Source organism: Petaurus breviceps, unplaced genomic scaffold, assembly GCF_028583685.1.
Source record: "Petaurus breviceps papuanus isolate PSGF00001 unplaced genomic scaffold, PetGlider_PUasm1.0 37, whole genome shotgun sequence".
Lineage (NCBI taxonomy): Eukaryota > Metazoa > Chordata > Mammalia > Diprotodontia > Petauridae > Petaurus > Petaurus breviceps.
This window is the reverse complement of record NW_027186296.1, coordinates 61,745,537-61,771,461: the sequence shown is the minus strand read 5'-3', so window position 1 is coordinate 61,771,461 and position 25,925 is coordinate 61,745,537. Positions and strand designations below refer to the sequence as shown.

The 25,925-nt window shown below is 40.0% G+C and overlaps 1 pseudogene; it reads right to left on the bottom strand.

The window, feature by feature from the left end:
- The window catches only part of LOC138168340 (creatine kinase B-type pseudogene), an 80,971-nt pseudogene extending 57,246 nt beyond the window's left edge, over positions 1-23,725 (bottom strand).
- Positions 23,726-25,925: the final 2,200 nt, after the last annotated feature.

Genomic DNA, 25,925 nt, shown 5'->3' with positions numbered 1-25,925 from the left:
AGGAAACTGAGACAGAGGTTAAGTGACTTGCCCAGGATCACTCAGCTAGCGTCTGAAGCTGGATTTCAGTTCAGGTCTTCCTGATTCTAGGCCTAGCAGGCTATCCTTTGTGTTACCTAAAATTTTCTATAAAATAAAATACCATATGTGTTATGAAAACTCTAAACAACAATTTTAAATGCTAATTATAAAATAATTGTGATCATTTTATGTAGGAAATTACATAATAATTAAAAGAAATATTCCAGTAAAATCTCATATGTATACTATGACCTGCAAAACTTCATATTGCTCTGGTTAATTGTAAGAACAAAAAGAATAACATTTTAATTTAATCACAAATTATCTCATTTTTAATGTTATTATAAGTAGTTTCATTGCATTTTCTGGTCCATGAGCCTCCCATTGCATTGTAGCTCCACCTGAATCACCGCACTTGCCCAGGCTACCCTCCACAGTGATGTCTTACTAATGGTCACTCCATCCCTGGCTCAAAGTCCCCTCTTCCTCCTTACATCTCTCATAGCATTTTGTTGGCCTCTCCTTTACGATTAACACATTGTGCCTCTCTGCATATACTTCACATTGCTCTTGCTTACTGTATCATTAATGATACTTGCAGCTGCTTTGGAGGTGTAAGACCAGTAACACCAGCACACAGAAGAGCTGCTAGCACAGGTTCTTTGATCTGCTTTTCTAAAGGAAAGACAGCTTCAAAGGGGTCAACAATCTTACTTTCATTAAACAGTGCAGACAGATAAATACAGAGTAGTGAGTATACAAGAAAGAACCCAACAGACAGGGCTCCAGCTGTCTCAACAAAATAATACATACATAATCACCAGACCAGGAAGCACCAATGTCTGGGTTTACAAAAGGGGGGAGGCTTAACAACAGCTAACCAGAGCCTCATGTGACCAAATCACAAAGGTTGAAGATTCTTCCCATGAGTGAGCCCCAAAGCAAAATACCAACCTCCCAGAATATATATAATTTGGACTAATAGGCTCAGAGTCAGAAGGCATCAGAACTCTGCCCCCTCACCCCCCCCACCCAGTGACTCAGTGCCTAATTGGCTCAGTATTAAAAGGTGTGAAAGCCTTCCTGCAAGCAAGCCTCCAGGTAAGCAAGCTTCCCCCCCAAGCAAGCTCTTCCCCCAAAGCAATATAATCTCCGTGAGGGCTATGTGACTCAGGATGTATCACAGCTGTGAACTGGACTAGAGCTCAAAGCAGCAAGACATTGTACCTTTAGACCTGGGAACATGGCCCCAGTCCCAAAGGGAAAAAAGGGTACATGTGGTAACATAAGCCTGTTAATGGATGAGGAAGATCTTATATTCCATTTACCCTACATCTACATAACTTATATCTCCTCCCCTGGATTATAAGTCTCTTGCTGACAACTAATTTGTTTTAATTCATCTTTGCTTCTCCAATGTCTTTCATGTTAAAGACACTGTGGGGGCGGAGTCAAGATGGCCGAGTAGAAGCAGGACCTCCCCACTGCTCTAGCTTCCACCTTCCCCAATCCATGTAAAAAGGGGACTCTAAACAAACTGTGGAGCTACAGAACCCACAGAATGACACATAGAAGCTAACCTCCCACTTAGGACAGCCCGGCAGGCCAGCAGGAATCGGCCAGCCCAGCGCTATGGGACCCAAGTCCAGCTCCACACACTGGCTTTAGCCCCAGGGCGGGCCTGACCAGCTGCTGGCCAGAGGGACTCCAGATCAGCAGCAGCTGTGGCTGTTTCCAGATTTAACAACACATAGATGCGAAGGACAAAGTGAGAGGTCAGTGCAATCTGGACTTTGGGACCCAGTAAGTGGGAGTACGTGGCTTTTTCCCCCAGGGCAAGAATCCACTGAGACACCAGCACAGCCAGACAGCACCACATGGCAGCTCCAGCTCCTGGCCTGCAGAATGTAGGGGGACTAAGCACCAGTCTGAGGGGTAATCGCTCTTGCTTTAAGCTGCTTGGATCTGGATTGCAGTCTAGGGTGGAGGTCCTGGGGTGTGTGATCAGCTTGACAAAGCATGTGGAGGCCTCATAGAGGGCATCCATCTAATACCTCCGGCAGCTGAGAAAACCCCAGCATTTGGGACGAAAGCTCCCCTGTCTGGTGGCAGAGTCCTGCTGTGCCAAAAAGCTCAGGGGTCAAGTGACTGAGGGGCCACATGACCAGGCAAAGAAAACAAAGCAGACAGAAGATTCCAACATTAGACTCCTCTTTTGGGGACAAAAAAGAGCAAAGCTTGGAACAGGAGGAAAACAGTGAAGTCAGAACTCCTGCACCAAAAGCTTCTAAGGAAAATATGAGCTGGTTACAGGCCATAGAGGACCTTAAGAAGCAGATAAGAGAAGTAGAGGAAAAATTGAGAAGAGAAATGAGAACAATGCAAGAAAATTACTAAATGAGAGTCAACAGCCTGACTGAGGAAAATAACACCTTAAAAAATAGACTAACTCAAATGTCAAAAGAGGCTCAAAAAGGCAATGAGGAGAAGAATGCCTTAAAAAGCCAAATTTGCCAGATGGAAAAAGAATCATAAAAGCTCACTGAGCAGAATCATTTCTTCAGAATTAGATTGGAGCAAATGGAAGTGAATGACTTTATGATAAATCAAGATGCTGTTAAACAGATCCAAACAAATGAAAGAACAGAAGGCAAGGTGAAATATCTCATGGGAAAAACCACTGACCTGGAAAATAGATCCAGGAGAGATAATTTAAAAATTATTGGACTACCTGAAAGCCATGATCAAAGTAAGAACCTAGAAATCATCCTCCAGGAAGTTCTCAAAGAAAACTGCCCTGATGTTTTAGTACCAGAGGGCAAAATAGAGGTTGAAAAAATGCACCAATCACCTCCTGAAAAAGATCCCAAAAAGAAAACTCCTAGGAATATTATAGCCAGGTTCTGGAATTCCCAGATCAAGGAGAGAATATTACAAGCAGCCAGGAAGAAACAATTTTAATATTGTGGAACCACAATCGGGATAACCCAGCATCTGGCAGCTTCTACACTGAAGGATCGAAGGGCTTGGAATATGATATTCTGGAGGTCAAAGGAGCTAGGATTAAAACCAAGAGTCACCTACCCAGCAAAGCTGAGTATCATGTTTCAGGGGAAAATATGGTCATTCAGTGGAGTAGAGGACTTTCAAGCATTCTTGCTGAAAAAATCAGAGTTGAATAGAAAATTTGACATTCAGATACAAGAAGCAAGAGAAGCATGAGAAGGTAAACAGGGAAAAGAAATCATAAGGAACTTATCAAAGTTGAACTATTAACATTCCTGCATGGAAAAACAATAATTGTAACTTATGAAACTTTTCTCAGTAGTTGAAGGGAATAGAAATAGAAATAAATAAGTAAATAAATATATATATATATATATTTATATATAAGGATATATGGGCATATGAATACATATGTGAAAGTGTGTATATATGTTTATAGGTAGACATAGATAGAGAGCACAGGACCAATTTAACAGGAAGGGATGATACTTAGGTGAAATTAAGAGGTGAGAGAGGTATATAATGAGAGTAGATGGGGAGAGACAGAATAGGGTAAACTATCTCATATAGAAGAGGCAAGGGAAAATGGTTACAATGGAGAGGAAGAATAGGAAGGCAAAAGGGAATGGTCAACCTTATTCCCATTGAATTTGGCTTGAGGAGGGAATGAAATACACACTAAATAGGGTATCTCACCCTCCAGGAGAGTAGGGGGGGCAGGGGATGAGAGGGGGGATGATGGAAGGGAGGGCAGGCTTGGGGGGGAGGGAAGTTGGAAGCACCCACTTTTGAAAAGGGACGGGATCAAAGTAGAGAATAGAACAAGTAGGAGGTGGGATAGGAGGGAGGGAAATATAGTCAGTCTTTTACAATATATCTACTATTTTATTGTTTTGCATTAGCCACACATGTACAACCTATACTGAACTGCTTTTCTTCCAAGTAAGGGTGGGTGACAAGGGAGGAAGGGAATGAATCTGGAATTCAAAGTTTTAAAATCAAATATTCAAATATATATACATATATACTATTATTAATACTATTTTACATGTAATTGGGAAATAAGATATACAGGCACTGGGGCATAGAGATCCACTGGAAAGGTCAACAGGGGTATGGGAGAAAATATGGGAGAGAGCAGATTGGAGGAGGGGAACTCCTATGGGACTCCTATTTTGGGGCAGTGGGTAGGGGAAAAACAGGGAGAAAATTTGTAACTCAAAATCTGGCAGAAATGAATGATGTAAATCAGAAGTTAATAAAGCATTTGAAAAATTAAAAAAGACACTCTGAATTATCAAATATAGTTACAACTTATAAAAATTGCTGTTTTTGTCTCCCACTAGAAAAATTAAATTACATGTTTTATTGAAATCCAAAGGAAAGAGCAGCAGATCAAGAGAACAGCCACAGGGACCCAGGGAACAGATTTTCCATGTTCAGGTTAGTAGCCCAGTATTTCAGGTTGTGTAGAAAGCTGTGAGGAGGAGGAGAGGGGGCTCAGCTAAACATCAATGCCCTTTGCTTTGCCCCAGAACTTCTTAATGTACAAGCTGTCAATCAACAAGCATTTCTTAATCACCTACTTCATACCAGGCAAGCATTGTGCCTAGGCACTAGGACTACATAAAAAAAATGAAACTCTCCCTGTCCAGAAGGACCTTAAATTGACTCTGCCTTGTCATTTGAGTTTAATCAGATCCAATTTTCATGATAACCAGAAAGACTTTTACCCCTTTGCCCCCAGAAGCTCCCATTTCCCTGACTCCTGCTCTTTATTAGACTAACAGGCACCACCATTTAAATAACTCATATTTTTTACTGAAGCCCTAGACAGGCTCATGCCTCCAAGTTGCTTGGAGTCCCTATCTCCAGACCTCTCTTTCAAGAAAAAGAGACTGAATCTGGCATATCCAAAAGCTAGGTATTCACCAAATGAAAGTAGAAAATGGTCTCCTTGACTTCCATTCCATCTCTTTTGCCTTAGTCTACCTTCTCCTCCCACCAAGTTTCTATTCTGGGGCCTATCACTTCTCCAAAGAGCCTCTCGCACACACCATACCAGTACTAAACCTTGTCTGTCCCTGCCAGACAGACGCAAATGTGCCGAGTAGCATTGTGGTTTGGATGGCCTCGGGAGTCAGAACACGTCCTCCCTCAGAAACAGGTGAAAGTCAGTGGTTGTTTTCTTCCACTGACAACCCTTATGTAAACAGTTACAAAACATCCCCAACACCCATGGGCTTTTGTCAGAGGGCAGACTCTACCCTTCATGGGGAGGCTTTGGAAATCAGCTCCCATTAGTTCCTATCATATCATATTAGCAATGCCTAGATTATGTTTAATAATCGTGATGCCGTCACAGTAGCAGGTGGATTTGTTTATAGAAAGATGCATCCAGGCTACAAGGACCTTGAAAGCAAAATGATTTCCCACTATTCAGTGGCCTCCATGAAATAGCCTGCCAGGATATCAAGGAATGTCCAAAGTATACAAGGACCAGTATCCCAATGGGCAATCTGCTCACACCTTTGGTGTTGATATTAGACCAAGGGTTAATAAACTAAAGGAAGACTTTGACCTTTAGAGGTGGTGAGTATACAGTAGACAAGCCTGGACTATGACAAAATTGGATTGTATTCAAAATTTCTTTAATGACCTCCAGCCTGACCCCTTTTCTGATTACTACTCCGCATTTTGGTTGTCCTCTCCTATCTCCCCCATAATTTATAATAATTCACATTTATATAGCACTCTAAAGCCTGTGAAGCATGTCCCTTACAATTGCCCTGTGAGGTACATAAGTAATGTCAGCATTATTATCCTCATCCTACTGATGAGGAAACTGAGTGGTTAAGTTACTTGCCCAGGGCTGTCAGAGTCAGAATTTGAATCCAGGTTTCTACTTACTCTATTCCTCCCCAGAATCTCCTACAGGTAAAAATCTAACCCTCCCTTTCATTTTTCCTCTTCCCCCCATTCTCCGATCAAAACTGACCTACTTGGTGTCTATTTAGGACTCTCCCAAGTGATGACCTAATCTGATGATCTTTTACAATAATTTACAGTGAGTCATTAATGACTGAAAATAGATAAATATGTTCACTCTCTTGAAAGTATTTGTATTTGCATTTAATAGGACTTCCCAGAACTGCCATGTTACAACTCCAAAAAGGATGGATCTCTAATGGTGGTCACTTCAATCCTTGTGGCAGAATGTTTTTTTAGAGCTGGAGACTGTTCCAGTATGCCTCAAATCATACAGTGAAGACAACAATCTTATTCACCTATCCATAAGGCTGGATTTGAAAGTCCTCATTTTTTTTAAAGCAATTGGGGTTAAGTAACTTGCTCAAGGTTACACGGCCAGGTGTTTCTGGGTGGGTGCTAAGCGTCTGAGCCCGGATCTGATCCCCAGGCCATCCAGACACTGGGGCCGGCACTCCCACTCGCTGTGCTACCTGGTCACCCCAAAGTCCTCATATTTTAAAGTTCAGGGAGCATGAAGTGCTCAGAGAGGACTAGCACTTCTGGTGTGAAAGCTTGCCAAGTCATTTTCAGGAATGCTCATCCACCTTTGGTGTCCACCTGCCACCCAACTCTCACCTGTTGACAAATAAAGGATGCATGGATAGATAGATAAATCAATGAATGAGACTCATTTAAGTGAGGGAGATATTTGGAGTTTTTCCTCTACCATAACTATCCTTTACTTTGTGATTAAAGAAAGACCAATTGGCTCATGTGACTAAACAAAGATCAAAAGACTCCAGTATTGTCAAAAACTTTAGCTGGCATAAATTGACTGCCAAATAATATACAGAATTATCTTAAAGAAGCAGTTTCCAAACTTTAAGGGAATCTGTGTGAAGTGAATCTTTGTGGTGGAGAATCCCTTTGTTCCTGTGACTCAATCATGACAACAACCCCCCTCTCCGCTCAGAAGGCCCCATTCTTTGTCCCACCACAGACAACGGAGGGGAGGCTGCCAATCCAGTTCATCGCCAAAATGGCCTTGGGTGAAGTGTAGCTTGCCAGCTCCTCCTGTGACCTGCTTCTTTTAGTATGCAAAGGCAGGGAGGGGGATATTCCATGTGCCTTCCCACTGCTCAAGTGCAATTACCGTATTGATTTGATGTGGCATTAGCTCTGTGTTTAAGGTGGTTTATGTTTTTTAATTTGCAATTAAATAAAATGATGCCTCTTCAAGAAGATGTCTGGCATTTGTTTATATTCTGCGGCAAGCAATGAAGGCAACTTTTATTTCACTTCATAAAACATCCAGGGTGGGGAGCATGCATGCTACAAGCAGCTTGATTTCTTTCCTGGATCCCCAGCCTGGTAAAAAATCAAACTAAGCTCCCATTCATTCTAAAAATGGGCCTGGCAATAATTGCCATTTTGCAGTAGCAATCTAATGAAGTTAGTAAGCAAACAACCTTGGAGTGATAACTGATATAGGGTAGTAAGGACACATTGGTCTGAATATCAACTACACTGATGCCCTTCTTCCTACCCAAGTCAACCTCATATCAAATGTCAGGACTATTTATCTTTAAAATACATTTTATTGATGCCCTTCGTCTTTACACCGGTTATTCAACTCTTTCCCATTCAGACTGATTAAGCAACAATATCCAGTATATTGACTGCGTCTGACAGCGTAGTCAGTGTTCTGTCTTGGTAGTCTTCCACCTCTTTGCACATAGTAAATGCTTCATAAATGCTTTTCTTTACATTCATTTTCATCTATGACAAGGGAGGAGATATATTTCATTATCTGTTCTCTAGGATTTTCATTATTCTTTCAACTGTTCAGTGTAACTCTTTTTTAGATATCTTTTCATTTGCCAAGTTGTGGTTTTTGTGTATATATTTCTCTTCATGATATTTCACTCTGAATCTGGTCATTCACATCTTCCCATGTTACTCTGAATTTCACATATTTATCATTTATTTCTGCACAAGAAAATTCCATTAAGTTCATATATATTCATTGTTAGATTGTTCCTTTCCACCCAAATATTCCCCAACTAATGTGTAGCCACAGGATCATAAAGCCAGAACTGGAAGGGGGCCTCAGAGACCAGCCATTTCAAACCCTTCATTTTAGAGTTGAGGAAACTGAGGTACAGTGTAATGAAGTCAGGCCACACAGGTAGTCCATCAGAGACAGATTCCAGAATCAGGGATCCTCCCATGGCAAATCTCTTCCTTTGCTTTGCTTCCAGTTCTTTGCTTCCACAAAAACTTTTGCCATGAATATTTTACCATGTATTGGGCCTTTGCTTATATCATCAATTTCCTTGCTTATGGACTGGAATGTTAAGATACGCTATAATTTCATACCCTTTGACCCAGCAATACCACTTTTAGGGTTGTATCCCAAAGAGATCGTAGAAGTGGGAGGAAGACCCATATGTACAAAAATATTTATAGCAGCTCTTTTTGTGTTGGCAAAGAATTGGAAATTAAGGGGATGCCCATCAATTGGGGAATGGCTGAACAAGTTGTGGTATATGAATGTAATGGAATACTATTGTGCTGTAAGAAACGAGGAGCAGATGGACTTCATATTTACCTGGGGAGGCTTATACAAACTGATACTGAGTAAGAAGAGTAGAACCAGGAGAAATTTTTACACAATTACAGATACAACGTATGTTTGACGACCAACTTTGATAGACTGGACTCTTCTCAGCAATGCAGTGATATATGTCAATCCCAAAAGACTCATGATGGAGAGAAATGTCTACATCCGGAGAAAGAACTAGAAAGAACAGAGAATGAATGCAGATTGAAGCAAACTACCTGCTCTCTTTCTTTTTCTTGTTTGGTTTTGTTTCCTCTTTCACATTGTTCATTCCATCCAATACAATCCTTCTTTAGAACCTGACTAATGTCTAATGTGAAAGTATTTGCAGATCCTATACTTGATTGTATGCTGCCATGGTGGTGGGGGGGTGGGAAGAGGAGGAAGGGAGAGAAAATTTGAAACTCAAGGAATTGTGGAACTGACTCTTGTAAACTAAAAGTAAGCAAACAAATTAATAAAGATCAAAAAAATTTTAAAAAAAGATATGCTGTGGGATGGACAAAGAGATGTGCAGAATTAGGAATTTGTTGTAGTGATGCCAGCCCTATAAAATAATCTCTGGGATCGGTGAGGGGTGTGAGAAGGGTTTGTTTCCACAACCAACCAGGATCATGATACTTTCATAGAATAGTATTTATTCTTATTTTTTTATATATGTGTATCAAACACCCACCATTGTACAGTGCATCCAGCTTAGGCCTCGGTGGAGTTACAAAGATAAATCAGATTTGGTCCTTGCCCTTGACAAGCTTAAATTAAAGTTGAACAATACCTTGGAGATTGTTGAGTCTAACCTTTCACTTGATAGTCAAGGAAAGGACCACAGAAAGGCTAAATGACTTGGTAAGGATCAGGATGATGAACCAAATTTCCCAACTGACCCCTGGTCTAGTGTTCTCTCTATTATCCTATGTTCCCTCTCATGGCTCATTGATGGTGTTGCAAGTATAAAACACCAGATGAGTTTCAAAAACAGGCAAGAAAAAGTCTCTCTGCTTCTGGAGTTTACAATCCAGTCAGCAGGAATAAAATGGCAAGATGTATATTCAAGCTAAATAAATATCTCCTGAGTTCCTACTATATTATGCCCTAGGCAGTGACACATCTTTGCTAAGAGAAGCCAACAAAGGCACAAGTGTCCTAACTTGTCTTTTGTTCACTAATTTACATTTTTACACCTATCAAATATTTTAGTTAGGTTGGTAGTTACTATAGGAGAAAGAAAAATAAATTGAATATAGTCAATTCTTTCATGTCACTGGAAATGAAGATGTGGGTTTCTTCTCTTCCACAACTCAAATGCCCCTTCCTAGAAGCCTCCTATGGCTTGAACTTCCATCCCCAAATCATTCTTACATAGTACTTTATCTTTTTCTGAACTGTATTCCCTTTTGCATAATAGGTATTTGTGCCTGTGATGTATCACTCCCCATTAGACTCTAAATTCACTGAGGACAGCAACCAAGTCAGCTTTGTGATCAAGCAGAACATTGGGCATTTGATAGGTGCTCGCTGAATTGGAATTTTTTGAGAATTCTACTTCTTTATTCTCTAAGTTGTTTCTTTTTCTGAGTTAAAATTGCACTTCCTTTTTTATTTCTTTCCTGGCTGCACCTAAATGCTTTGCTGTTGATACCTCCCTAGCTGGAAAATTCTTAATTTAAAAAATGGCATGGACCTAAAGTACCAATTGCAAAAGGCAACACTACCACCTCTCCACTACTCACCCATTCATGTGGATTTCAGGAAATAAAGGCTATTCCCCTCCCTGGCTGGTGTTGTCTAACCAAGCAAGAAACTAGGAAATCTTGGTGTTGGCAAGCCACAGCCCACACCTGGCTGCCATTTAACTCACATTTACAGCATTTGGCCATGGTGTCATTTGTACAGCCCAACTGGGAAATTTAGAGAACTGTCTGCAGAATGCAACATGTAACTGAGCAGAAAGAGTGTTATTACAAGAGTGAGAAGAGCAATGGGAGTGAATGGCTCAAAACCCATAAAAATAAACTTTACTTCAAATGCGGCACTTAAATGCTATAAGAACTCTAGGGGACTGGCCTGGGTTATTATTATTTAGTGAGAGTTTTATATCCTGTTGTAAGAAAGAATGATCACAGGAGCACCTGATCAATTAGATGCATCTCTCCAATGAACTAGACAAGATGACAGGGAATGGACTTTTGTCAAAAGAAGATGGAAGGTATTCCATGGAGGTTAACATACCCACTAACACCTTCCTGAAAAGATGCAATGATCCTCTGTTCATTGGTTCCCAGTGACTAAGACTGACTTCAAGAAGATTGATTCAGGATGAAAGGGGACACACTCTCGTCAGAAAAGCTGCCCTTTCCCCAGGGTTTATAAAATCCAGCTATTAAATGATTCAGCGCCATTTTTGTACATACATTCTTGCCCTTTCCCTAGAATCCCTTAGAATACTAGACTAGAATTCAATAAGATGAAAAGAATATTTCTCAATTTCTCCTGTCCCTCCTAAAGCCCCAAAGATAAATGATTTTCAGGACGAACACATGCCCAGTCCACAGGTGTGTTGGTGGGAGGGAAATGGAATATGTTCCTGGCCCTCCAATTCCTATCCACTTTCTTCTGTCTTTCTGTTGCCTCTTCTGAGTTTTCTGACTATGGGTCAAAGACCAGAGCTCCTAAAAATTGCTTTTCCAGGTCCAAGAAGTGGTGGCAGCCAGGGCAATGAAAACCATTCCTATGGAAGAACACTCCAGAGACACATTTTCTTGAACTAGGCCTGAGAAAAAATCTCCTAAGAGTAGGCTTCATCAACTTTTTTAGTAATTTCATAGATAAATTATGAGTTCTGGAGTGCTCAATTTTGTGAGTTTCTGAGTTTGAGCATTCAGATGCCAGCTCTCCCAGATCAGAAACTTATAATAGAATGAAATGCTAAATTTTAGTTAAAAGTTACTGAAAATAAAGTTTAAAGTTTTTTCACATCCAAGTTCACAGATACCCTGAAATCTATCCACATACTCCTTAGGGTTCATTGACCCCAGGTTCAAAACTCCTGTGAAAGGACTTTCTCAACAGTACGTTATTTGATAATTTCTCACAGCACAATAGCATTCCATTACACATACCATAGTTTGCCTATTCCCTAATTGCTTAAATTGATGCAGAGCAAAGTGAGCAGAACCAGGAAAATAATTTATACTATAACATCAATACCAAAAACCAAACCGTTCTGAAAGACTTGAGATCTGACCAATCCAATGCTCAATCATGATTCCAGAGTACAGATGATGGAGAAACTTCCCATTGTGAGAATATTGCTTGGCTACACTCAATTGAAAAGAAATAACAACTGGAAAAACCTTGTGTGCTCCTTGAGAGAGGAAAAAGGTCACAAGCATGGTCTCCCCAGCTGGAAGACTGAAGCCACAACCTGGGAGTGATCTCCAAGTAGATGAAGGACTTGTCAACCTCTTGCTATTACTGAGAGTTGCTCAGACAGTGCAGGTAAGAGGAGAATGGAAAGTATTTATTCAACAGCACTAACATCATCTTTAACTTTCAGCACAGGGATTCTTTCATTCGTGCCATTGTCCTCTTTGTCAGTCTGGTAAAGTATATTGGCCCCTTCTCAGAATGCTATTATTTTTAAATGCATAAAATAGAATACAGAGGATTACAAAAGAAATCAATTCTATTGCAAGAAAGATTCATTTTTTCCCATCCAATTTCACACACCCCCTGAAATTGAGCCACAAACTGTAGATTGGGAACTTCTATTCTAGTGGGAGCCTAGTGGGCTATTTGAATGTTTTATGTTTCAATATTTGTTCATGAACTTCTATGAGTCCGTTGTGTTTTATGCATTTCTATGGTGAGTGAAATAAAAGATGTCCTATAACTAATACCCTTATTGTACAAGGGACCCTGTTACCTATACTTGATAAATCTATATACAAACCATACCTAAGCTTCACATTTGGTGATTTCCCCAGAATAACACTCTGGGGTGGAGACAAAATGAGTAAAAAAGAGAAAGTGTCCCTCTGGGGTCAACCCCTCCCCTACCCAGGATCAGGCCCAGTCTGTTTAGTCCAGATGCCTAATTTTTCACCATGTTGCTTAGTCCTCCCATAAGCCAAAAAAGCTAACACAATTTTAGACTACCTTAAAAGAAACAGTGTCTGGAATCACTTCTCATAAAACTTGAGAAATAGTTATGTGAAATACCTTATACTAGAAGGGGCGTTAAGAGGTAATTTGATATCTTCTGCATTCAGATAGACATCTTTCTAAAGTAGTATTCCCCCAACCTTTGAGGGAGGGGATGCTTTTCACTTTCTGAAGTCTTGATACCATCAAGGAACAATACTAACAATGAAGTCCCTTGAGTGTTAGATGGGGAAGGAGGTATTTACTATAAAATTGGTAAAGTGAAAACCATGAAACATTAGAACTCTGGAAAGGACCTTTCAGATAGATCATCTAGTCCAACCTCCAATTTACAGGGAAAGAAAATGATGGCCAAGAAGGTGAGATTATTTTCTCAGCTATAAAGCTATTTTGTAGTAAGGTCAAGTCTCCTGTCTCCTTATCTAGTTATCCTGTACCAGTTCATATCACAAGTGAAGAGACAGTCCTGTTATCTGCTTGGGATCCCTCTGCTAGAAGTCATGGCAAAGATCAGAGAGAGAAACAAGGTAGATAGGGAACAACATACCAGCAGACACCTTGGAGATTTACCCGTTAAGGTTTCCAGTTTTAAATAATCTGATAAATTCTTTGTGTCCCAAAAGTTTCAGTGCAGTTATAAGCTTTAATAGGTTATAACTACACTGAGACTTGTGGGACACCCTGTAGATGACTGTCTTATTTTCTCCCCCTGGGGAGTAACAATACCATAGCTTATAGCCAGGTGAAAACTGCACCATCACCTGGATGTAACTGGTATTAAAAATTCTTTTAGACAATAATTAGGTATTAAAAATTCCTTAGACATTCTTTAGATATGTCTCCTCTAGACATTCCTAGGTGAGTATCCAAGATGACTGTAGAAATGAGAGTGTGATATTGAAGAGGCTGAGAACATCAGGTGTCCCGCCTACCCTTAAAGGCCATCCCTGCAGACCAAGGCTGCCGTATATTGGTGGTACCAAGAATGAAGAAAAGGAACTCAAATCACTGGGATTTTGTGGAGATAGAATGTCAACATCCCGGATTTAAGACTCTGAAGGAAGCAAAGCAAACATGGCTGCCAGTTAGAAAAAGTTGGAATCTAAAATCTTTCCTGTCTATCTCCACCCTCAACAAATGCAGCAAAAACTCTTCTATACCAGCCAGTGATTAATTATGAAACTAAGCAGTGTCTCTTTAAGTTTCTGAGGGCCAAAATCTTGTAATCTCTCCTTAATTGCATGGTAACCGCAAGGGTTTTATCCAACAATGATGACGGGAGTATTTGCACCACAGCAGATTTCTAGGTAATTTATACTTAGTCAATCCAAATCTAATTCCTATGTGACCTATACTGTGCCTAAGGAGCCTGAAATAATCATGTATTTACCCTTTACCCTGTAATTAGATGGTACTTACTATGCAATTACCCAGCCACTAAGTGACAATTACCATGTAATTAAATGGTCAGCGGTTACCATATTATTAAATAGCTTTGACATGATATTTGTTCCTAGGAATTTTGCAATGTTACCACAAAATGAAAGAAATTAAAACATTTGCTAGGAAGTTTGACTCTTCCAGGAGTGTTATGGATTTAACTGATGTCCTCCTGAGTAGTCCCAGTGCTTCAAATCAACCTAGTGCCTAAGATCAAATCCAGATTCATCAATTCAATATTTCATGGGCCTTTCCCTGCAACTGTGAGTTCCAACTCAACAAATTTCTGGTCTGGGGTTTGGAAATGTGAGCCAAGTGATTGATGCTGTGGAGTTATTATATCCATCAGATTCTGTCTCCACCCAATGTAGCTTGCAAAGACACAGGTAACTGGAAAAGTGTTAACACCTTTAAAAAAACAAATAGTTGGGGCGGTCAGGTGGTGCAGTGAGTAAAAGCACCGGCCCCAGAGTCAGGAGACCTGGGATCAAATTCAGACTCAGATACTTAGCACCATACTCAGAAATAACTGGCCATGTAACCTTGAGAAAGTTAATAAACCCCAATTGCTTAAAAAAAAATAGTCATAAAAATCTCAAGTGCAGAACAGAGGGTTCTCAGATATGATCTCTGAGAAATAGTGTGGTGTACTAGAAAGACCCCGAGGTCAATAAACCTGAGTTCTGACCCAAGTTCTGTCAGTCACTGGGTATTTCAGTTTAAGCAACTTACTTTACCTTGATAAGTTTCACTTTTCTCATCTGTTAAATAAATAAGTTGAACTAGAATGCTGGGATAGATCTAATGGAATTAAACATAGTAGAGATGAATGTAAAGTTCTGTGGTTGGGTACAAAAAAATCAAGGCAAATAGAAATTGGGGAACATCATGGGTGGATGACAATTCACATGAAAATCTTCAGGAGGACTGCAAGTTGAATATCATTTAAAATTGTGACATAACAGCTAAATATATAAAAGCAAGGTTTCATTTTTAAAAAGTCTATTTTCCACAACAGAAGATGTCATGGTTCCATTATACTGGTCAGATTATATCTGGAATACTGAATACTTGTGCACCAAATTATGGGAAGGATAGTGAAAGGTCTACAAATTATATCCTAGGAGGATGGGATGAAAGAAATGAGGATATTTGACCTGGAGAAGAAAAGGAGAAATGATAACTGCTTTGATAATTTCTGAAGGGCTGTTAAGTAGAAGAGGGATTATATTTGTTTAACTTGACCCCAGAGGGCAAAAGTAAGAGGCAAATTTCAACTCAGTGTCTGAAAGTTTCTTAACAATCAGAGCTATAAGAAAACATAATGGGTTGTCTTGGGAAGCAGAGGGGTTCCCCTTCACTGGTACCTCTAGCAGAAGCTAACTGACCACTGTTCTGGGAAGATGTCAAGGGGACTCCTATTCAGGAATAGTTTGGATAGATGGCATCTGTGGCCCCTTAAAATTCCCAAATTCAAAGATTCTCTGAGGTGATGCTTTATAAGACCCTTTCCAACTCTAATACCCTACATTTAAAGGATAATCAGCTTTCACTCAGTTGGTCTGTCATTTTCCATAAGGAAGCAGTTCCTTTTCAACAATTTGTCACAGATTTCCTAAGAATTCTCAATGTTACAGTCCCTAGATTTCCCCGGGGGGGGGGGGGAACATGACAAGATCACTTCTCTTATCCATACATCGTGGCACTTTCTGCCAACCTGTATGAGGGATAGGGGACAGCACATCAGGCAGTCCAATAATATCACCTCATTCAATGAGTGGAAATTGATCATGCACAAATGACTTCTAAATAAACCCTGGCAGGGAGATTATCTGAAGGACCCATAAAGGCTACAGTAAGTACTGCTGTCCTCTGTTGATAGCTCTGCTGATCCTCTTTCAAAAGCATTAAAGTTGATATCTCGCGTTCCTTGTAAGTTTTTAAGATCCTTGTCAGATGCTTCATCTTTCCCTCCCAACAGCGAAAATTCCAAAACTATCTATGATTAGGCAAGGGTTGGGTTTTTTTACACTTAATCATTCATTGATTCAACATATACTGATTGTGTGTTATTCTTTGCCCTACGTGGGATATAAGAAAGTATAAAACAGTTGTTTTTTTTACTTAAGGAGTTCATACTCTAATAAAAACTATCATTAACAACAATGACAACAACTGGAATTTATGTAGTACTTTAAGGCTTACAAAGTACTTTATGTACATTATACATTATCTTGTTTAGTCCTTCCAGTTTCCTGGGATGCAAGTCCTTCAGGAGGAATTATGCCCACCTCGTAGGTGAGAACCAACCTCCAAATCAAGAAGACCTGCGTTCAATCCTATCTCTGGCATAGATTGTGTGACCTTGGGCAAGTCACCTGACCTCTTAGTGTTCTAGGCCGTTAAGACTCTAAGTTGCAGAAAAATTGATTAGTTGGATTAGTAAAGAGGGTTTCCCCACCCAGGAGCTCCCTATACCGATGGAATCACAGTTCCAGTCACTATCTCCATGTCTGTCTTACAAATGAGGAAACTAACATTCAGAGGTTAACCACAAAGTCAAACAACTACTACATGTCAGAGGTAGACTCTGAACCTCAGATCTCCACTAACTCTGGATCCAGCTCTCTTTCTGTTATATAATGCTGACCAAATGTACATACACATGAAAAGTGAAGGCAAAATACAAGGAAAAAATGTATGAAATGAACAAGATAAGGCATTACCTATGTGGAGAAATTTGAGGAATACTAGGTTACCCCTAAGTTCAAGTGCCATCCAAAGTGCTACAGTGTCAAAAATTCTACCATGAGAGATTCATTCCTTAGGGTCAACCATCACCCTTTCAATGTGCTTAACAATCAGGGCGGTATCAGGGTGAATCACCAATCAAGTCAATAATACTTTATTGCAAAGTAATTTCAAAGAGCACTTCCCTGAGATACAGGGGTGATCTAGACCAAGGTAAGGGTACTGGACATCTAGACATAGATCGTTAAAGAACAAGTTTTGAAAGAGACTAGAAAAGGTATATGGAAAAACCCTGAAAAAAATTCAATCAGCTTTATAATTTTGTCTCAATCAGCTTTATAATTTTGTCTCAATTTCTCCCTATCAATGAAGAAAATCCCCTTGGTCTATTCCTTCTTCAGTTTCTCCACTGAGATCCTCCTTAGGAGACCAGATTAGGACCCACTATAATTTGAGGCAGTGGTGGTTGTGGTTGTTTCTATGCATGAACATTGTGACTGCCTGGCTTAAGATCAGGAATTCTCTTAGCTGAGCAGGATCTAGTAAACTGAGCAATAAATGCTAAGCTGACTTGTCTCCTTCCCCTCTACTGCCTTTAGTGAATAAGGACCTTTCTCTCCCTTCATTCCTCTCTATTAAAGGAAGCAGTTAAATTCTCCCTCTTCCAGATTACAGGGAGGTGTAATAAACTGCATAGTTGCTAGGTTAGCCTAGAAGTAAAAACAAATATCAAAGATATTACTGGTTTACTTCTCTGTGAAGCCTAAAGCAAGAGAACAGACTTGTTTCCTTTGGTTATATTTACTAAGGAATGTTTAAAATTAAAAGGTCATCCAGGATGCAAAATAATAACAAATAAATAATAAGTCCATTGCCTAGGGATTGATCTGATTTATTAGGAATAATACGGCATTGAAATAGCCCTTTTTCTGGTCTCTATGTTTTCTCATTTAGCAGCCTAGTATCTGTGAAGACCAGAGTTCTATCAGACAAGCAAGAAAGGCAGGAATCTCAAGGTCACTCAGGCAAAAAGAATCCATTGAATTTTCATGATGCATGCAAGCCTGAGTTCAAGGTGACATTAGGAAAGAGTGGACATTGTCCATAGCTTGTAACAGTATCATACACCTAGAGTTAGAGAGTCTTCAGAAGCCATCTAGTCTGATCCCCTCACTCTTTCTTTTTTGCAGATGAGGAAATCGAGGCCAATAGAGGTTAAGTAAATTACCCACAGCACACAAGTAATAAATGTTAGAGGTAATCTTTTGACTTCAGTGACAGAGCTCTTTCTGCTATGCCTGCCTGTATTTAAGAAGCCTAAGAAATCTGAGTGACTTGTTTAAGGTCACCAACAAGTCAATAACAGGGCTGTTTGTTGGTAGAAGAATCCAGGATTCCTGCCACCAAATCTCAAGCCAGCACCTGCTGCTTCTCTCTTTACAATATCACTTACAAAAGCTCTGTTACTACTAACCATGTTGGCCAGCCTTAGGATGAGTCACACGGGACCCATCTTTTCAGTTACCTAGTCCTTTCTCTGAGTTTCCATAGCCTGCCAGATACCTATCTGAGCAGCATCTGCAGATTTTTTGAGAAAGCAGATGGTTGGTTCGGGTTTTTTTCCCCTTCCTGTGTTGCTTTTTTCTTGGGGAATGAGAATTAGACAAGTTTGACAATTTCTGCCATCCTTTGGGAATCCCAACTGTGACTTCTCAAAACACAAAGAGGCATAAATTAACACATCACAACACAGCATTCAAGGGAAAACCCTAGAAATTTCCCCGTTATTATCCTGGACAGAGGGAGCTTTCAGTGCCATGGACTTGAGAGACAGCATGCATAGTATAGCAAAAAGTGTGCTGAACATGCAGTCAGACAAAGTGGATTCAGATACCAACTCTGCCACTACCTCGCGTGTGTTCTGGGGCATGTCTTTTAAGCTCTATGGGTCTCAGCTTCATTATCTGTAATATAAGGACTAGATGACCTATAAGGTCCCTTCTAGCTCTAAATTCTTTTTTTATTTTGCTTTTTGGAGAGGGGAAGGTAGGACAATTGGGGTTAAGTGACTTGCCCAAGGTTACATGGCTAGTTTTGTGTTAAGTGTCTGAGGTCCTCCTGACTCCAGGGCCAGGGCTCTGTTCACTGCGCCACCTAGTCGCCCCCTTGCTCTAAATTTCTAATGACTTTATGAATCATCCAATTTATTCAAAGCTTCTCAATCCAGAAGTTGGGTCCACCATATACTCTTCAAATCCATATTTCCTCAAAGCCATGTATTAACTGCCAGAATAATAAATGGATGCTCATTAATGTGAGCAAAGTCTAATTCCCAATGTCTGAGAACAAAGTACCTCAGGTGGCCTCCATACAAGTATTGAAGTCAGCTCCTTCTAGGGTGCTACAGAATTTTCTTTCCCAGAAACTACTGATATAAATATAGTTCTTTCAGAGCAGTGAGCATTAGTGATGCCAACTGATACTGTCTCTGTCCTGTTCTTTATACACTATTCAATTTCACTACTTAGAGAAACTCGGGCCTATGAGAAAGAATCAGGGCCAGTTCATATTTTGGTGATTTTCTTCCTGCTGTCTTGGCAGTGCCTGGTCAGAAAATAAATAATCTCAAAAGAGTGTCTCAGTAATGAACCCCAAGGATAACATATTCAGACTGTTCCCAGTCTTTCATACCCCATGTCTGGTCATTTTAATTGTGAGGGCCATCAGCTTTCATTAAGACCCAGTTGGAGCCTGAAACAGAGCCTGGCACTTTTCACAGAAAGGAATTCAAGGAAGAGACATGTTTTTATGGTACCATGAGGCTTTATTTATATGGGAAATTGGGGTACCAAGCACACAGAGATAGTATTCCTGAGAAAGCACATCATTCTGTGTTGATGGAGTCATATCCTATTCAATCAGCAACAGTCTAAAACTGTCAAAAGAAAGGGGATCCAGGAAAAGTTCACTCTCTTACTTTGAAGCAACTGAGACAAGTGGTGGGTATTAAATCAGATAATACAATCTGAAAAATTGCAAAAGCTGCTTTGAACATTGAAAAAGAAGAGCCAGGATAGTCAGAGAGAGTAGGTCTCTGTGCAACAACCCTGACCAGGTGACAGAAACACCTAGTCAGGCCTATTCCTAGTGGCCCCTTCCTAGCTCTGTTGTTACTCATAGCACAGAACAAATGTGTAGGTAGACAGGGACTGAAGTCAATCTTAGTGAGGTTTTTCATATATAACTGTTCGGTTTATACCCTTACCACAGTCTCCCCTGAGGATCACCAGACTATAGTTTACATACAGGTTTCTACAAATAAGATAAAAGGGCTCTCAGCTCCCATGTAAATGATCAGGATAATAAATAAAATAGAAAAGTCTTTTTTAACCCAACAAAAATCACAGAGAAGGAACTTGTGCCTTAGCTCATAAACAGTCAAATTAACTCTCCTTCCCTGTTCTGTGGGCCTCTACCTTTATATTGAATGACCCTCAGGTTGCAACTCTCCCAAAAGAAGGAATCACTCAGAGACAAGAGGGAACTGATGCTTCCTCTTAGACCTACCTAGAACACATAATTCATAGTAACATCAATCAATGAATCAATAAACATTTATTAGGCACTCACAATATGCCAGGTGCTGTGTTAAATGCTAGTGAAGAGTAAAGGCCAGATTTCCTTCTCTGTTTCATGGCTCTGTCCCTTACTATTCTTTAATTCCATCACAGTCCAGAATTTGATGGTGTCCTAGAGGCTTGCTTGGTCCTGGAATTCTTCCACTTGCCATAAGATTTCTATATTGTTCCATTACTCTTACTATACCACTACTAATCTACCTCTACTCTCTCTCACACCTACATTTTCCAGCTTGGCTCAGGAACACCTTCCTGCTGCCCTCCAGGCTCCATCTGGCTCCCTCCTCTCCTGGGATCATATGATTCCTTGATGTACAGGTTGTTTGTTGGAAATGTAAGTCTATAGGACCATGCTGGCTTCCCTCCAGGGAATGAAAGTCTGTGAATGTCCACCTGATTTATTTAAAATATTCTCAGCTCAGTTTCTTTTAGGCGTGCCTAGTTCCCTCTTAAAGTCCTTAAAGCCCAAGTCCAAGGGGATAGTCCAAAATGTGTGAATTGTTGTGAATCTATCATCTTTAACATGCTGCCAATGGACCCAAAGCAAGGGGAACTCAATCCCATCAAGGAGATCACTTCAGTTTCAGAAAAAACTTATCATCCTTTACCCTCATTAACCTGGACTAATAAGGAGTTCATCTTGGTCAAGGCATTTTCTTGTTTCCTGACTGCCTTCTATACTACCTGCCATCCCCCTAAGGAATCAATGGTAGTTTGCAAAATCCTTTTCCGGTCATCCCACAATAATCCATGAGCAATTATGGAAGAGTCTGGGGGACCACATACATACATTTGTGAGTAATCATCAGCCTAACTTGTGATCCTTCAACATGTGTTCTATCTCAGTGCCTTATCCACAATCTCCTCATAGTTACCACATACAAAAAGGGAGAGTTTGGCCTAGATCACATTTAAGGTCCTTTCCATCTCAGAAATTCTGGGACTATATCACTTCTCTGCCCATCGTTACCTTTCCCATATAGTACAGAGGAAATAAAACTAACCCAAGCCAGACAGTTATGAAACTGAATAATTTCAGAAGGCTACAAACATTTACCAAATGGAGTTTTCACAAATATGTGTATATTTCCATTGCTTTGTTATCCTTGTGGCTCTACAACATATTGAAAAAGAACACAAAATTATCTGGGATTTTCTAAGGAGATTAAAGAGTTGATTTATTTACTTTGACCATCTGTAATGGAAATGCAAATTTAAAGATCTTCCCTGCTCCTAGGCTAAAGTGCACCTGGAGCCTGGGGTGGGAAACTTGTTTTTCATTAGATACTTTTTGATTGGCCAGTGGGTCAATAAGGTTGTTACATTCTCTGAGCCAGGAGAAGGCTATATAAGCCCTGACGTGTAGCTTTCTTTTGGGGCTCACTTTGAGAAGTGTTCTGGGATTTGATGAAACTCTGGGAAGCTGTTGTTGAGAGTCCCCCAGCTTTGAAAAACCCAGATGTTGATTTGGTATGGATGTAATGGTTGGACAGGTTGGAAACCTGTGTACTTGATCTGTTTCTCTGTCTTGATAATTCTGTCTGTATACTCTGAAGTTCAGGGTGCTGACCTTTTTCCCTTGAACTAGGTAAACAATACATATTTAACTGATTAAATTAAGCTTGTTAACCCATTTTGAGTTGCTTTCCTTTAACAAAGCAGATCCAGGAACCTGTGCTGGCAGCCACCCTGGGGACGCTGGGGTGCTTGCATCTACACCATCTTAATGAAACTATAGTACTAGTAAGGGTTTCTGAGAAGAAAACATCTAAATTTCAAAATTCAATGAAAACATCTATAAGAGGGAGAAGGAAACACTTGACATTCCCAAAGATGGGCACAAGGATCTCATAAATAAGGTCAGGTTTCACAAGACCAGGTAATTCTCCAATTTTTAAGACAATTTAAACAGAAAATCTGAAAAATTAGTCAAAGAAGGTTTTTCCTCTGAAAGAATGCATCAAAAAAAAAAAAAGATCCGAGGAGTTTCAGTTGACTATAAGCCTGTTGTCAGCCATCAGTGGGATTTGGCATCCCCAAAAGTTAATGCAATCTGAAGTTGTATTGAAAGGAACAAGGAATGAGGTAATAGTTCAGTCATACTCTCCCCCAGTCAGGTCATATCTGGAAGAGTGTGGCAATTCTTTGGTACCATATTTTAGAAAGGTCATTGACAAACCAAAAATCATCCAAAGGAGAAGAACCAAGATGGTGAACACTTCAAGTTCATGCTACATGATGAAAGACTGAGGGAGCAGAAGTTTATCTTGAAGGAAAAAAAAATATTTGGACAGAGATACAAGATGTCTTTAAGCATCTAAAGGACTTGTCACATGGATGAGGAATTATATTTGCTCTGTTTGGTCCAGAAGGCAGAATTTGGGAGCAATAAGGAATTTCCACTGCTCTACCACTTGCTGTTGTTGTTGTTGAGCTGTAACTCTGAACTTATGACAAAAAAGCAAAGTTAGGCTTGATGTATGGGAAAAGTTCTTAAAAATTTAAGTTGTCTAAAAGTAGCATCTAGCAGATTCCTGATTCCTGGTGGTCATCGAGTAAAGACTGAACACCAACTTTCCATGCATGTTGAAGGGAGAGTTCTTTTTCAGAGATGAATTTGACTAGATGGCCTCTGAGGTCCCTTTTAACTATGAGAATCTGTGACTTTCTTCCTTCAATTAGTCAAAATACTGATAGGAGAGACATAAATTTGTAAATTAATTGGACAACCTGCTCCTTTCCTTAAGGGAATATTTTCCAAATCAAATTTTATTGGGAACAAGAAAAATATGTAAATCCTCTACTGAGAATTAACTATTTTACAATAATCACAGCCTCAGTACAAAAAGAAAGAACTAGAAGTTAGGAAAGAAGCCCAGGTTTGGAGACACAGGGTACTGATTGAAGATAGGAGAGTTAATTTGATATGTTTGGTGGGTTGAGATTTTTTTTTGTTTGTTTTGATTGTTTGTTTTAAGAGATAAGCATCAAAGTTGCCCATAAAAAGTATTGGAACTATAAAATTTTGCCTAAATAGGGACTCACCAAGGAAAGGGCTCTCCATCCACTTCTCCCTCTCCATCTGGATGACATCTACAACTCGGACCTTCATGGCCCAAATATTGAGCATCTGATGGTGCTTCAGTGATGTCTGAATTATATGTTTAGCTTTTTTGTTTTTTAAAAAATGTCATTAAGGAGGGAAAGATCCTCCCAAACACCAGGCTTGTAATAAATTGGAACTGCAAACAATAAAAAGAGAGACAGAGAGAGACAGAGAGAGAGAGAAAGAGACAGACAGAGAAAGACAGTTTTTGATAGGAGAATTTCTGAGGACTAGTAACTGAAGAGACAATGATGAAGCTGTCCTTCTTTCTGAGCTCCTGAACCATGTCCCTAGTACATTCTTCTTTGGGAGGTTTAAAAATAACAGGAGGGTCATGAAAAGCCTAAGATTCCTGGAACTATCAGATTGTCTGAGAGTGAGATCATACTTAAAATTGATGCTTGTTGATTGGCTGCTGATAGTGTCAGACCCATCTCTGCAGTGGTCAGCTAATATGTGAGTCCTCATTTAGACATAAGAATTCTATTTCTTAACAGCAATGAGTCATTGAGGCCAAGAACTTCTGAGGACTTTATTTCTTGCTTCAGAGGCTGGCTCAGGGCCTGCTCCCATAGAATTGAGCAGGAGCTAAAGTTGACCAGAACAAGGTGCCCCCGCCCAGTCTCATGGATGGAGAGGAGTAGGGAAGCACAATTTGGATAAAATTCAGGTGATCTGACTGAACTCTGACCACTATAGAATACCCTGAATCCCACAAAATATCTCTAAAATTATCTAGGGTGGGGTGGGGAAGGTAAGGCAATTCTAATTTTTATAGTTTATCTACCCTTGGAATATTGGAAAGTCAACTTTATCAGAAAAAAAATATTTCATTTTTATGGATTATTTGAAGGTGACTCCCCTTTCCCTGCCAATAACTCCTCAGAAACATTATTTTATAAGATGAGAAAAATATTGTAAAATGCTTCATTGCTGTGTATAAACAGCACCATCTCATCATACTCAGGGAGTCTCAGTGCCACAGGCTGAATCTCATCTACAGAAACTGAAATAATGTATTATAATAAAATGATCGCTGGACTTGGACTCAAAGAATGTGGGTCTATATCTTAGCTGTAACAATTTTTAGTTGTGTAACCTTGTACAGATCAAATAATTTTTTTGCATCTCATCTTTAAAATGGGAATAACAACATTTGAACAACCTACCTCACCAGAGGATTGTGGGGGAAGTTCTCTACAAGCCTTAACTCAGTATATGATGAGAAAAAGAACAGCTAACCTCAGAGGAATTGTCAGTCTAGCTCTACCAGAGAAAGAAGTTGAATTCAGCATTAGCATATCCAAGTGAGTAGTTCCCAATCTCCATTAGACCTACCCAAATTTCCCCCCTCTCAGTCTAGGAATAAAGCACAACCACTGCAATCACCGCTCCCCCCAAATACCTAATCAGCCCAGATGACTTCTGACTCCTGGGCTTTGGAGTGTTGAGTATTTTCACCTTGAACTTGGAAGGGACCATTCCCACCTATGGTCCTGGCTTCCCCAGATAGGAAGATACATCGAGCTGTCATCTCTTAACGCCTACTGTGCTGATCAATTAGTAGGTGCCAATAAAAATACTGAGCTGTGATTGTGAAAATGGCAGATACACCAGCTGTCTGTTTCTCTTGAATCAAACCTATTCTGCCAAATTGACAAATGAAAGGAAAGGAGAAAAGGACATGTGATAGAGTCAAAGATCAAAATAAAACCCACAAAAATAAGGAAGAATTACACAGGGAGAAAGCAGAAAAGCATTTTGCTATGTTCTTGGGATCTAATCTGCAGAACCCACACCTTCATCCTGTCATGACTTTTTCCTTCCAGTGCTCTGTATGGGATGTAAGCTACTGATTTTCTTCAACAGCTGCCTTTGGAAGTTTCCTAGCAGCCCTCCCTCAGCTCTTTAAGAAATCCTTTTTATCACCCAGTCCTAGCCAAAAGCTGCTCTCTGAAAAGGGACCTGGAGGGTCAGAACAGATAACAATGAAAATACAGAGTAGGAGAGTATAGGAAATGCTGGTTATGTGATATTTCAAAAGAGAAACTAGAAAAAATTCCGATGCAATTCTGCTGTGAGGTATTGTTAGGCATTATCAGATGTAAAAAGCATGTAGCAGACAGGGGACCACATTCCCACCCTGGCATGCCTTTACAGGATTAGTACCTCCAGAAAAGGCAGACCATGACTTTCCAGTCACTTC